Raw genomic sequence first — 12,874 nt, forward strand, 5'->3', positions numbered from 1 at the left:
ACTATCAGGGCTTATTCCCCACATCTACATATAAGATCAATAAATCTGTGCTTAAGTCCAAATAAAAAATATGGTAAAATTATAATGTATGAAGACACCTTTTTGATTTTATTTGATTGGTTCTGAGCTAAAGACAATGGACTGCCTTGCTCTATAGGTATGCAGATGCTATTCCCATGTGTACAACCAAGACCAGCTTTGAGCCAGCCAGCTTCATTAAGCCACTCCTCAGTAACGCTAATCCTGGTGTTATATATTCCCTCTGAGACCAGCAGGCAGAACCTGTTCTTCTCCCAGAAGACCAGTATTTTCTCTCAACTGTTTTCATTTCCATTTTTTAAAGCTCGCATGGGAAAAGGTGAGATTAATGTGGCCTAACTCTGTGGAACTCAACCATTTAGCTTTGCTAAAGCTAATGGGAATTGCTTGGGGCTGCAAATGAAGCAGTGCATAAGCAAACCGGATTGTGGGCTGAAAAACAAGTATCCTATGTCTTCTGCATTTATCACAGAAGTTCCATCTGGTCTTAAGGTCATAAGGCCTTACCTTCAGGTCAGAATTGCACCCAATGAAATTGCAGAAGTGAATTTACAAAGTATCTAAAAACCTGCATCAGTATAATTCTGCCATTAATGTCACTGATACTTTTCCCACCCCTTAGGCACCTGGATTACCTCTGCTGTGCCATACTGCAAGTTTGTGTGTGCAATGCCGATAGGGGACTGGGAAAAAGAATTCTAGAGCTTCTAACAACCAACAACAGAGGACCAAGAGACCTTTGGTGTAAGCAAAGCATGCACCAGTATTTCAGCTCATGCTCAGGATACAGGATTCCCCTTCCACAAGTTGCTGCTGGATCACCCACTGTCTGGATCCTCAGCAGCCATTTGGCCTTTGAAAAATCTCCATTACTCCTCTGGAAATTTATCATGCCATGCAAACAGTAATGTTTTTTAATGACTTGGAAATTCTGATGTCCTAACAAAAAGACTTGGTAAATTGTTATGACATTCTCTGGAGTGAAGGAAAGCTGTGTTTTGCAGTCTCTAATAGACTGCAAACCAATAAGGAAAATTCAACTTCAGCAATGCATTTTGTTAATTTCTTTTCAGATGACTATCTTGAAAACATCCAAATGAAACTTCACTTGATCCAGATTTAGGTAAACAAAGAGATAATTACTTCAAAAATAGTGTCACTAATCTTGGGAGCGTGTCAGTATTTTTGACCAAGTCATCAACAACTGGAGAACTCTTTCCAGAAAGTCAAACCTGAATGTGTGCTGTGAACAGTAAAAACCTGAGGCATCCTCTTGAAGGTGTAGTGAATAAATTCATGCTGTATTAAAGCCCCAAATCAGACTGTCTACAAAAATGACTGAGTATAGCTGTTGCAGGGGAAACCTGGAGAAGAAGTAAACAGGGAACAGGAACATGGATGCCTCAGCATTACCTTTCCAGGCTGATCCAAAACTCACCCCCTGGGTGTACTCCTGTCTTCCAACATCTCCCATCCAGCTGTGGAAAAAATGTGAACAGGTCCCAGAAAAATACAGCATAGGGACAACCTCCCAGATGACCAACAAAGTCAGAAAGGGGAGGAAGCAATTGCCATGTCCTGCAGATTTTTCCTTCAAACTATTGCAAAATTAGTATCAGTCCACGTGAGATATGTCTTGGTATGTGTTTGTTTTCTTAACATGTTCCAGATAGCTGTAGTGCACTGTGAACATGTGGTGTATGGTTGTCAAGGCAAATGCTGGGGTTTTGGGGTTGAAAACAGGGTAAATTAGTGCCAAATGTGCCTTTCACTTTCTTCACGGCAATGCTACACTGTACCCCCATCTCTGAGCCACTTTCAACTGTGCATGAAGGAACAAATTATGTTCCTTTGGCACAACAAGCCATTACTGAGGCCAGACTGAGCACATACAGCACTTCTAGTCTTTTCTGACAGGAGGTTATGCTTTGCAACAACAAAGTAGAGTCTATCTTTTTAAATAAATTTACCTTTCAGCACAGATTTCTGAGAAGGAGGCTTCCTAAAGGTGCCTTACTTGCTGCAAATGCTGCAAAATGTTTCATTTCCTCTAAATTTTCTGGAGTGTGTTTGTCTCTGTACTAAAATTCTCCACAGCAGGTAGATGCTTGATCTTGCTGCTTCTAACCAGTAATTTTATTCTGGTCAAAAAAAGTTTGAGCAGCCAGTCAGAAGTCTGGATTTCAGCAAATTGGTATTTCTATGCAAAACCCAACCTTGTTGTTTGACCTGCTCCACATTGCATCCACTGACAGTCTGGCCCATTTTTTGTGCAAGAAAAGTTGAACTTGCAATAGGAGAGACTAAACCTTTCCTTCAAGCACCAGGATCACATACTCCATTTTAGAAACAAGAAAATGGAACACAAAAAAGAAAAAAAATTACTTGTCCTGATACAAGAAGACAGGTTCAGAAGGAAATTTTTTCAACATTATTTTGTTTGTTTTTCACAAAGGATTGTTTTGTCAGCTTGACACACATATAGTAGTGATTTCTATAGCCATGATTTCAGGTAGCTGGAAGATGGAAAGATGGAAGATGGAAGGTGGAGGTGAAAGATTTGAGGACATATTTCCTCCAAAAATACGAAGATGGATATTCCCTAACTGCTGAAGGCAGGCCTGTGATTCTCTTTACTTGCATCTGACTGTAGTTCCTCATAAATTCCCTGATTTTATTTCAGAACTTTTGCGAAGACACACACAATATTTTCAAGAAGTTTAAATGACCTTTCTAATATCAAGTGGAATTAATTGAGACATGTAATGACAATATTTTTTTCTCAAAAAATTCCAATTTGCCAGAAGTAAAGCATTATACAGGAAAACATGTATTCCAAGACCTTATTTTCAAGAGCATTTTATAAAGTCTTGAAATTTGAAAAATAAAACGTCTCAGGACTTCTGATACTCAAAATCCTGTTTCTCCAGCTGAGTGCTACTTTATTTAAAAATATAACCAAATTAAATTCAAAGCCTTTACTCAGGGTGGAAAAAATTGCTGCCACATCTGACAATCCGTTCTACATAATTTTTGTGAGCATCGGTTACACTATGAAGCAAAGAAAAAACCAGATCCTCTAAGCAAAATTCATCACTTCTCTATGCCTTGGGTAGTCAGTTAAAACAGTGCAAAATGGCTCAGAGCATTATTACTTGTTTATGAGTACCATTGTTCAGCAAAACACCATTACTTAAGTAAAAATATGTTTTAAGGAACAGCTGTAGAAAGCTGCTTTTCTGCCATCTGGAAAAAATGAAGCAGACGGATTCTAAGACATGTTTGTGACATTTGTAATGTAGATACAACGCTGTATGCATGCAGAAAATGTGCAGGTAATGGTTTTTCCTTGTGAGCGTATGAGGCATTTCTTGGTGATTTATTAAATTCCTTTTCTGCAAAGGTAAGGAAAAAAAATTATGAGGATCTAAGTAGGGGAATAAATCTCCCAAAGGTGCTCTCTGCCCCTCAGTGCAGCACAGCCTCAGTGTCCCACCAAGGTGGCTTTTAGTGCTGGAGTGCATTCAGACACCATTAATCCCGTACTCGTGGCAGTCCCACTGCACTGGTCATCCCACTCCACACAGAGCAGGATGGGGCTGAGGTTGCAGGAAGGGAGTGCAAGGAAACCAGACCCTTGTTTTCTGGCCATGCTGCTATGAGTCAGAATGGATGATGGTTAATAAAACAAAAATAAGCATACCATGGGGTATGGAAGGTCACAGTGTGTGACAAGCTGGGGTAAGACCTGGTTAAGTCTGGCAAACATGTTTTTTCCCTGAATAACCCCATAATTGTCCCATCCATCCTGCTGGTACATTCACCTATTTACAGAAGTAAATTCTGACAGAATTCACTGTTTCTGTCCCGAAGGCTGCTGACTAAAGTGATGGCCCTGCTCTCCCTCCCTGCCCCACCCTCATCTCTCTGAGGTGTCTGCAGTGAAACACCTGGCTGCAAGAAGGGCACCCGTGGTGTGTGAGTGCATGCATGCACAAGTGCATGCTTTCAGAAGATGCAGCTCACCATGATGTTTTCCCAGCATCTCCACCCAGTGCAAGCAAAGCTCCAACAACAGCCAGCCTCGAATGGAGGCTGTGTCCAAAACTGAACAATTCTTGTATTTTCTCTGGCTTCACTTAGGGTAAAGAATCGAGACAGAGGCTCTCTCTCCTTTTCCCCTCTGCAGACCAAACCTGAACCAGAGAGATGAGGGAAACCCATGTGCTGTGCTTATCAGAGGCAGTGTGCACCCAGAGATAAGGAGGAACTGGTGGGAATGGGGCATGCTGTGACTCCTACCATTTCTTCTACCCACCGATGGTCTCACCTGTAGCACTTGCCTGACCTTTGCCAGGCTGCAGGAGCTCACAGCATCTCTAAAGCACCATGCTGGGCATCTCAGTACCTGGCTGCCAGGATAGATGCTTTTGACTGTAGACACCCTTGGCCAAATGCATTACCTGACAGTAAAAACTCATTTAGTTTAGTGTAAAAACTCATTTCTATCCCTAATCAGCAATAAATTTTGCCAGGAGTGTGTTCAAGTCAAGGGTCTGTCACCCACTCTAAGGGCTGAACATGGGCCTCATCATCCCTATGCATCTGTGGGAATATTTTCAAGTGCTTACACACACACGTGCGATACAGCATCGTAAAATGAAACGAAAACATTCACACATTCTGTGAGAGTAGGCAGACATGGGCATTATCAAATAATCTGGCTGCAGTTATAAATATATAATAATATTTAAATTTAAAAATCTGTCTGCTTATATCTAAAAGCCATTATTTACTTTGTACATAAAAGCACTTTACATCATACACACATAATAAAGAAATGGAAAGTCTGAAATACTCTAAAAGCATGGGACCTCATCACCTGCTAAGATCTAAGAAAAGAAAAGTTTGTATGGAAAATTTAAAGTTGGGCTACCAGGATGGATTAGAAGATCTAAAACATATCAGAAAACTGAACTCTTTTTTAAACAGTACTCTTTGTATAATATGCTGTAATTCAACACAACTATACTTATGACAGTAGTTTTTCTAGTGTAATTCAGAAGCATTTTGCAACGGCTATTCTCCGTGTGAACAGATTTCATCTGGTTTACCATAGGATTTATGTTTCAGAGACACAATATAGAAATTATACAATTCAAAATGTGATGCACAATCCACTTCTACATATCCTGATTAGTACATTTGAACTTCAAGCTTCATTAGTTATTTTTGAAGTGAATTATTTAGAATTTTTAGTATTTGCTGTAACATTTTTCTCATCTTCAAGATGGATCTTATTAAGTTAAAATTTTTAAATTAGCAGCTATTAAGAATACACCCTTATGTAACAGTAATCAGTTAAGTGACAAGGTGAGCAAAAGAAAGGTCAGAGAAAAAATTATTTCTGTATCCAATGAGAAGCTGGCCTCGTGGATTTTCTCCTCACGGTCACTTTGTGGAATATATCAACACCTCATGGAGCTTGTGAAATATACATGGGCATTCCCTGCTTGAAGATTTCACTACTGTCCTGTTTGTTTGCCCTATATTCCTGAGGGCTCACAGATAAAAGACTGAATTCCACTCAGTGCTTCAAGAAACTAGATTAAAACGGAGATGAATGGGGGAGGGTGGATAAATCAAACAAGCAAATCTTATTTTATAGCTCTAGTTCATCACTATTTCTGCACATTTTGTCTCCTGTGTTTTATAATAACTTCTTCTTCTCTGCAGGAAGAAGTTAAAGTAATAAAGTACTACTTTTTTTTTTTTTTTTCCTGAAGTAGTACTTTAGTAAAGTACTACTTTTAGTTAAAGTACACAACCAGCAAATTAGGGCACTTAGCTTCTGGTTTCAGCTTTGGCAAAATGGTTTTTTGGCTGTGGGGAAATTACTTCTGTGCTGGTTTTGGCTGGGGTAGAGTTAATTTTCTTCACGGTGGCTACTGTGGGGCTATGTTTTGGCTTTGTGCTGAGAACAGTGTTGATAATTCTGGGATGTTTTTGTTATTGCTGAGCAAGGCTTCCACAGCATCAAGGCCTTTTGCTTTTCATACTGTTATGCTGCTGAGGAGACTGGAAGTCCATGGGAGGTTGGGAGGAGACAGCAGGGACAGGTGACCCCAAATGACCAAATTCCATACCATGTGGAATCATGCTCAGTATATAAAGTGGTGGGGACCCTGTTCTCCTGGGAAAGGATGAGCACCATTGCCTACCCATGGGAAGTAATTAAATAATTCCTAGTTTAGCTTAGCTTAGCTTAGCTTAGCTTTGCTTTGCTTTGCTTCCATGTGTGGCCTTTACTTGCCTATTAAACTGTCCTTATGTCAACCCATGAGTTTTCTACCTTTTGCCCTTCTGATTCTCTCATCCATCCCACTGGTGGGGGAGTGAGTGAGCAATTGTGGGGCTTGGTTTCTGGCTGGAATTAAACCACAACAATGCCCTTCCTACTTACCCTGATTTCCACAAATGACAGGGAGGTTAATAACCTTGGCAGGGAGCATGAGTATTCACCTCCCCACTCCAGGTGAGCAGCCCTGGCTAGTCAATCAGAGGGATGCTCCATCCCCCTTACAAGCAAACTGGGAGCAGAAGCCCATCTTCAGAGACACTTATTACCCTCACCTCTCTCCCTCCCATGACCCCAGAGAAACTGCAGATCCTTACATAGGCCCAAGGAGGAGAGCATGCCCATTCGCCCATGTCCATGGGTAGAACGACATGTTTTCATATGTAATTGGGAAGAGGTTTTTACCTTGAGATTAATCACAGACGCTTATTTTGACATTTTTCATTTAAATAAGATAATATTTTAGCAATCAATTGTTATCACACCAACAATAACCACTTTTGCCTCATCAATAAATCAGTTTTCAATTCTTATTGGCCTCAGTGCAAAGGTGTGAATAATTGAAATGCATATTGGAAGCATTATGTAAGAAATGGGTTTGATTTCTATAGTTCACTTTTGTTGCAATTTTGTACTCAGGTGTATACAGCGGCCAGTCCCTTTACAGAACCTTCACCCAGCACTGAAACTCAGCGCTCAGAAAATCCATTGAAGCTTTGAGATTTTACTTCTAAAAATTGACCTTAGGCTTACCGCTTGCTTAGAAAGTCCTGTATGTCTCAACAGCAATCTTCTGGTGTCTCAAACATCATGAGAAAGATCCATTGTGTGACACTGTTAACAAAGGGAAAATGAACAAGATATCACTCCTTCGGACACAATGAGGAATGTTCACCTCATTATTTCCTTTTTGCAAGCTTGCATGCACTGTGGTTGCTGGTGGATTGACCTGGTCTTCAACAAATCATATGTACAATTCTGAAAAAGATGAGAAGACATGAAAAAATGTGGGGACAAGTGCAATAAGATGGATTTCAACTTGTAATTGCATTGTTTAACCTTTCAGTCCTGTAAATGGTCTCTGATACTCAAAAACATTTGGCATTTTCTCTTATCTATTATTTGCAGTAGGCTACTTAAGAAAAAAATATCCAGTGAGGTATGCCTCTGAGTCAAAATGGTCCTTGCCAGAAATAACAGCAGAGCTCTTGCACCAGTGCCTCATTACTTTATGGAAAACAGGTCCCTAAGGAAATGATGGGGTGTAAATAAATTTTAAACAGTTTAGTCTTATGAGTAAATGGGATGCCAGATTTATAAAGCAGTGGTGGCTCAATGATGCCTTAACACTGTGTTTCACGTATCATAAATTTTAGCTAGGTTCTTCAAAATGTTTATAAGTACCACAGAATGACACAATTATAGACACATGCATTTAACCTGCAAAGTGCACATGTGCTCTTTGTCATCTCTAAGGGGTATTTTTACTAGTGACAGCAGTCCCTGCTAGATATATTTAATAGGGGCACGGAAGGATTGCTCTGCCCCTTGACACTCCAACCCCACTCTGTTCTGCCCAACAAACTGGCTCACTTTGTGTTCATGGGACATACACAGACATCACAGGGCCAGTGCAGAGCATGCTGAATAAAATCTTTTCTGGATGACCAGAGAATTCAAACTGCTGGACAAAATCCTACTGCCAACAGAGACTCACATGTAGCAAGCTCACACAGGTTTCTGAAGATCCCATACCCGGAATCAGCCTAGTAACCACAACCAGTTCCTCCATGCCAACTCTATAGATCTCAACTGCTGATCTAGCTTGTGATGAGTTTTCCCATTTGGAAAGATCCCAGACTTGGACATCCCCCTGGGAAAGGGTACCGAGATGTCCAAAAAACAGGTACTGACTACAACCTAGGAAGTGAGACTTATCCACATATATCCAGGGGTCCTTATACAACTTGAAAATCTTTCAGACAACAGATGTCTGAACACAGATAGAAAAGATTCATGAGTCAGACTTTAAGATGGAGCTATATAAAATATTGTGTAAAATCACGTCAAGGTCCTGTGAAACATTTGTTTAGGAAATTAATTTAACAAAAGATAAGCAAAACCAGTGCCCAGAGATTTATATGAGCAAATTTCCAACAGCACAAAGAGACTAAATATATCACCAACACAAAATCCTTCAAAGCTTTTATGTGCAGTGGTGAATAAATGTCCTCTGTAGCAAACCCCAGCTAAGTCACAGACAGTAAGAGAGAATACACCTTTGCCATGTTTCAGATCACTGGAAAAATGTGTCATGCATCACTTGAATGAGCTACCTAAGGCCAAACAATTCTGTGATATCCAAACCTCACATGCCACCACTGCAGCAACTCCTTCCATGTTTTCTGGTGAAGCAATAATCCTGTCTTGTGTTATAAAATACAGACAGGAGGCAGTACCTTATTCAAAGGTGATATTCACGCACATTTTAAATTCTAAGTCTCAAAATTCATGGCAAGTGTATTTCTGTGTCCTTCAATAAGATATCCCTTATTGCTCAAGGCTTCAGTGTAGCGATCTGACAGCAATAGGCCCTGTTTCCACTTAACACATAGGAGCAGGATTACATCCACCCTGAGCTGCCAAAAATTTATGAAGCAAAAATTCTCTAGAGAAAGCCATAACTTTATATAACATTACTGGGTATTTACATTTACAGTGGGACATGGGACTTCTCCATTAACAGATATGTGTGAGAAAATATGTGAACCCAGCCATCCTCCTTGTGCCTGTACATCTGGGAAAGCTACTGCATATCAGAGATTTCATCTGAAGGCTGCAATAACTGTTTTTACTGGCTCTGGTCTTCCTCTAAGCCAATATCAGCACTGAAAATTTGTTTTTACAATGTATTTCCCTGTTTTGGAGATGGGAATGGGGTTTATCCCCATCACCACCACCAGGAATAAACTCAGTTACAGGCATGTGGTTATCAGGAATTACCAGCCATTCAGAGATTCACTCAGATCATTCATGCTTCATTTTTGATGCCTGAAGATGTTCAGCAGAAAGAATTCCCCAAGAGAGGACGTGGAGCTATAAAAATTAAGCATCTTTGGAAAAGCCATGTATTTTTATGTGCCAATTTGAGCAGGACAGTTTCATTCTGAAATTTTTGATTGTGACCATGGACAAGTCTCCCCTGCCTTTGCTTTATGGGATGCAGAGCAGAGAGACAGCATGCTCCCACCATCCCCCAGGAGAAAAAATACAGGTTTCCCAACACCACCTTCAGCCCAGGCAGGACAAGGAGAAGGGCTGGAAAAGCTCTGCTAACCTGACAAGGTGGTACTTCTTACAAGTGAGTTTTTGAGATATTGCAGGAAAGGTTTTTCTGCAGGAATAGACACTGGTATCTTGAGTGTTGCTGAATAAAAATAAAAAATATAAGCATTTGGGAATCCTGTCATTTGTCCATAGATAAGATAAGCATTTTTCTTTTCTCATTAGTATACTTTAGTTCAGACAGACTGTATTAATGAACATGCCCAGAAACCTCTGTGGAGGACTCCAGACATCCTCAGAGATGGGCAGAGGAGCTCTGCTGTGTCAGTGCTGCTCTCCAGAACAGCACTCCAAGCCTGGGCATTGCAACAAAATTCTATCTGCTCACCTAAACGTGCCAAGGTGAAAGGAGAATCCTCCCACGTCTGGGAGTGTCCTTGTAAACCACTTTTATCTTCTCTGTCCAGCCTCATATTCAAAAGAAGCAACATCACATTCTGGGCTAAATATTTCACTAGTGCAAATGCAGTTCCCCAGGTGAAGAGCTGGCTGCCAGTAGCATAAGCACAAGCACTGTCCTGGCGTGCCCCAGGGCCAGAGCCCAGGCAGAACTTCCCTGCAGAGCCAGCCCAAAGCCTAAGTACTCCTCCCATGCAGTGCTTTTAGGAAGGCTGGCTGCTGGAGACACATCTCCAGCATGCTAGCTAACATTCCTGAGGTCTTCACAGCTCTGTGTGCACCCTCCTGGTTCATCCAGTGCTGTTTGAGGGGGCAGAGAGGGCAGGGGCTGCCTGGCCTGCCTCTGGCAAGGCAGCAGCAGCAGAGCAGGGCAGTGTGGGTCACCAGACTGACACACTGCACTGATGGATTACCTATTACTCCATCCCTGAGGTCTAGTGAAAAAGGTGCACAGTCTAGTGGGAGATAAATGTACCACGCACACACAGAGGAATAAGCCTAATGCAAGGTTACCAGCAGGAGCCTGATTCACTCCCCCTGAGAGCTTAGGCACTATCTGATCCCACAAAAGGTGCCAGGGGTCTCCTATGACAGCTGAATAGGTGATATACCGCAACAACAAGCCATCCAACCTTTCCAGTGTTCTCAGGTCTTCAAACAGACTTGACCTGGATTCAAGTTTGAAGGTAAGAAGATGACTTCTGGTCAATTGAAGTAGCTATAGGCCAAATACAGTAACTGGTGCAGCATTATCCAGACATTACAACCAGAAAATTGACAGAAAACGTGTCTGATTCCAAACTCCAGACCCAAGAACCTGAGATAGCAGGTGGTCCTTAAAATTGTAAAGGACACATAATTCAACACCACTATAGTTAGTATGCCTAAACTGTAGTGTGAACCATCATTTAACATTCAACTAGAATTGTCTAACATATTCCAATCCTCAGTGGGTATCCAGAGACTAAATTGTACAATAAAATTGAATTAAAAGCCTTAAAGAGGTGGAATTCAAGGCTCTGTTTATTCCTCTTCATTTGCTTTTGTGTGTTACTTGGATTTAGCTGTAAAAACATTACATAAAACACTGGTGCATGTCCAGTAATGCCTCTGGAACAAAAAAAGATGATGATAGGAGATCTCACTACAGCTTCTGCTATTAAGTCTTTGGGAGAGGTGAGAAGAGATTGCTCATTAAATAAGTGTTATAAAGCATTCAGCACTGACAGACTAGTTCAGAAGTAGAAAGTCAAAGGTCAACTGCTCCCACTGGAAAAGTATCTATCGCAGCCAAGCAGTTATTATTGCCTACTATCACAGCACCCTCCTCAGAAACCAGGGAGAAGTTTTGGAGAAGCTAGAGAAACAAAAACAACAGTGATTAATTAGTACAGCAGTACATCAAGGAGTCAAGATGACATGGCAATCCAGAGAGCAGTCCTGTGCACAAAGAGGAAAGTATCTGGAAGCTGCTTTTACTGTATCCTTATGCCATTAACTAATGAGCATACATATGTAGACTGAGTTAAAAAACAGGCTTTGGATCTGTGTTAACTGATGAAACCGTTCATAGAAAAATTAGAAGTAATTTTAATTGCTTCTTGAAGGTAATAATAAAAAAATCACTTTTCCTATATTTTTATCTGTACTTAGAGTATCTAATGTGCTCTACAACAGAGCACACTGTAAATATTACTGAAAAGCAGAATCTGACTCATAAATTATTGGCATTTCGTGCCAGACAAGCTTGTACTAATGTTTAAAGAAGCAGATCATCTGGGAGAAATATGTTCTACAAGTTGCAGGAGAAACTAAAGAGACAATTAATGGGCATTGGCTGTGCAGCACATATTGTTCCCATGTTGTTCAGGCCAAAGTTGACTGCCTGCCAACAGATATAGAAGTAATTGTCAGCAAGATTTACAGTTACTTTTTCATTTGCGCAGAAAAGTAGAAAGGTTGAAAGAGTTATGTGTTTTGTTGAAGGTCTATGCTAACAACTGATCGACCATAGCATCCTGCATCGGAGAACAGTAAATACACAGAACACAGACTTTACATTTTTCTTGATTCTGGAAGTTTTTCTTCATGGCAGAAAGCTGAATTGCCTTCTGATCATCAGCAGCTTCTTTTATTTTACACATCCATTCAGAAAGCCACCCTTTCTGTTGCCAAACTAGACACCAGGAAAGTTCTAATTCTACCAGTGATGGAAAAAAAAGAGTATTTTTTAGCAAGCTGCACTTTAATGTAATAAAATGAATGGCATGGTCTTTCAGCTTGTGGCAGAACTGCTAGCAGCTCCTGAGTTGGCCACTCTTTTATGTGAATGTGGATGGGGTTATTTAATTAGACACGTTTGACTAGTCTGGTACGTATATCCACTAGGTAAAAATGGGAAAGTAAACACTCTCTGAACGTCCAGGAAGTTGGCAAAAATAATCACATAAGGGCAGAAGGTTAGAAGTATCTTTGCAGTCTTCAGGAAACCCTGTTGCTAATAATATTATATGGGCTGACTGCATTTATCATTCAAACACAGAAAAGAAAAGATAAAAATTACTCTGAGAGACAAAAATCCAGAAATCTTGTGACTTTCTTCCAGGCTGCAAAAGGGATAAACAATTCAGGATCAATATGGAGACCCAGGCAGTCAATCTGCAGATGTGTCTAGAAGGTACTGGATTAAAGAAGGATTCCTGAGGTCTTCTCTTTAGTGGCTTTCTGTCATAT

The sequence above is a fragment of the Chamaea fasciata genome, unplaced genomic scaffold, assembly GCF_029207755.1.
Source record: "Chamaea fasciata isolate MVZ Bird 193981 ecotype frontalis unplaced genomic scaffold, bChaFas1.0.hap1 SCAF_1, whole genome shotgun sequence".
Taxonomy (NCBI): domain Eukaryota; kingdom Metazoa; phylum Chordata; class Aves; order Passeriformes; family Sylviidae; genus Chamaea; species Chamaea fasciata.